A 2,500-nucleotide genomic window follows, 5' to 3' on the forward strand; every position below is an offset into this window, starting at 1 on the left:
GGAAAGGAAAAGGGTTAGGCTGGGAGCCAGCCCTTGGGGTTGGTGAAGGCAGGCAGGCAGGCAGGCAGGCAGGCAGGCTGGCTGGCTGGCTGGCTAATGAGAGTGGAGGCAGGAGGAAAGGAAAAGGGTTAGGCTGGGAGCCAGCCCTTGGGGTTGGTGAAGGCAGGCAGGCAGGCAGGCAGCCAGGCAGGCAGGCAGGCAGGCTGGCTGGCTGGCGGATGAGAGTGGAGGCAGGAGGAAAGGAAAAGGGTTAGGCTGGGAGCCAGCCCTTGAGGTTGGTGAAGGCAGGCAGGCAGGCAGGCTGGCAGGCTGGCTGGCTGGCGGATGAGAGTGGAGGCAGGAGGAAAGGAAAAGGGTTAGGCTGGGAGCCAGCCCTTGAGGTTGGTGAAGGCAGGCAGGCAGGCTAGCTGGCTGGCTGGCGGATGAGAGTGGAGGCAGGAGGAAAGGAAAAGAGTTAGGCTGGGAGCCAGCCCTTGGGGTTGGTGAAGGCAGGCAGGCAGGCAGGCTGGCTGGCTAATGAGAGTGGAGGCAGGAGGAAAGGAAAAGGGTTAGGCTGGGAGCCAGCCCTTGAGGTTGGTGAAGGCAGGCAGGCAGGCAGGCAGGCAGGCTAGCTGGCTGGCTGGCGGATGAGAGTGGAGGCAGGAGGAAAGGAAAAGAGTTAGGCTGGGAGCCAGCCCTTGGGGTTGGTGAAGGCAGGCAGGCAGGCAGGCAGGCAGGCAGGCAGGCAGGCAGGCAGGCAGGCAGGCAGGCAGGCAGGCTGGCTGGCTGGCTGGCGGATGAGAGTGGAGGCAGGAGGAAAGGAAAAGAGTTAGGCTGGGAGCCAGCCCTTGGGGTTGGTGAAGGCAGGCAGGCAGGCTAGCTGGCTGGCTGGCGGATGAGAGTGGAGGCAGGAGGAAAGGAAAAGAGTTAGGCTGGGAGCCAGCCCTTGGGGTTGGTGAAGGCAGGCAGGCAGGCAGGCAGGCAGGCTGGCTGGCTGGCGGATGTGAGTGGAGGCAGGAGGAAAGGAAAAGAGTTAGGCTGGGAGCCAGCCCTTGGGGTTGGTGAAGGCAGGCAGGCAGGCAGGCAGGCAGGCAGGCAGGCAGGCAGGCTGGCTGGCTGGCGGATGTGAGTGGAGGCAGGAGGAAAGGAAAAGAGTTAGGCTGGGAGCCAGCCCTTGGGGTTGGTGAAGGCAGGCAGGCAGGCAGGCTGGCTGGCTAATGAGAGTGGAGGCAGGAGGAAAGGAAAAGGGTTAGGCTGGGAGCCAGCCCTGTGAAGGGTATAGAGCTGGTCCGGCGTGCCACGGCCGGGACGAAAACCGCATCGTTCGTCCTGAATCGGAGGTTGGACTGTGTATGCACAGTATAGTATGTGGAATATATACAAAGGTTGAGAATTTTTAAACAAAAATAAAAGAAAGTAATTGTGAGAAATAAAGAAAAGTAAAAGAGGTTGCTGTATGCCTGGAAAAGGCCGGAAGCCTCCCCACGGCTGTGAGAAGGCCAGGGGGTCAGGCCTGGAGCCAGCCCCCAGCAGGAGTAGCAGGCTGGGGGTCCTGGAAAGGCTGGAAACCTCCCCGTGGCTGCGAGAAGACGAGGGGGTCAGGCCTGGAGCCAGCACCCAGCCTGCTCCTCATGCTGGGGGCCTGGAAAAGGCCGGAAGCCTCCCCACGGCTGTGAGAAGGCCAGGGGGTCAGGCCTGGAGCCAGCCCCCAGTACGAGTAGCAGGCTGGGGGGCCTGGAAAGGCCAGACGCCTGCCTGTGGCTGCTAGAAGAAGACGAGGGGGTCAGGGCTGGAGCCAGCACCCAGCACGAGTAGCAGGCTGGGGGGCCTGGAAAGGCCAGAAGCCTCCCTGTGGCTGCTAGAAGAAGAGGAGGGGGTCAGGGCTGGAGCCAGCACCCAGCACGAGTAGCAGGCTGGGGGGCCTGGAAAGGCCAGAAGCCTCCCTGTGGCTGCTAGAAGAAGACGAGGGGGTCAGGGCTGGAGCCAGCACCCAGCACGAGTAGCAGGCTGGGGGGCCTGGAAAGGCCAGACGCCTGCCTGTGGCTGCTAGAAGAAGAGGAGGGGGTCAGGGCTGGAGCCGGCACCCAGCCTGCTCCTCGTGCTGGGGGCCTGGAAAGGCTGGAAGCCTCCCCGTGGCTGTGAGAAGATGAGGGGGTCAGGCCTGGAGCCAGCCCCCAGCACGAGTAGCAGGCTGGGGGGCCTGGAAAGGCCAGACGCCTGCCTGTGGCTGCTAGAAGAAGAGGAGGGGGTCAGGGCTGGAGCCAGCGCCCAGCACGAGTAGCAGGCTGGGGGGCCTGGAAAGGCCAGACGCCTCCCTGTGGCTGCTATAAGACGACGAGGGGGTCAGGGCTGGAGCCAGCACCCAGTACGAGTAGCAGGCTAGGGGGGCCTGGAAAGGCCAGACGCCTGCCTGTGGCTGCTAGAAGAAGAGGAGGGGGTCAGGGCTGGAGCCAGCACCCAGCACGAGTAGCAGGCTAGGGGGGCCTGGAAAGGCCAGACGCCTCCCTGTGGCTGCTAGAAG

Source organism: Chaetodon auriga, chromosome 23 (assembly GCF_051107435.1).
Source record: "Chaetodon auriga isolate fChaAug3 chromosome 23, fChaAug3.hap1, whole genome shotgun sequence".
NCBI classification, from domain to species: domain Eukaryota; kingdom Metazoa; phylum Chordata; class Actinopteri; order Chaetodontiformes; family Chaetodontidae; genus Chaetodon; species Chaetodon auriga.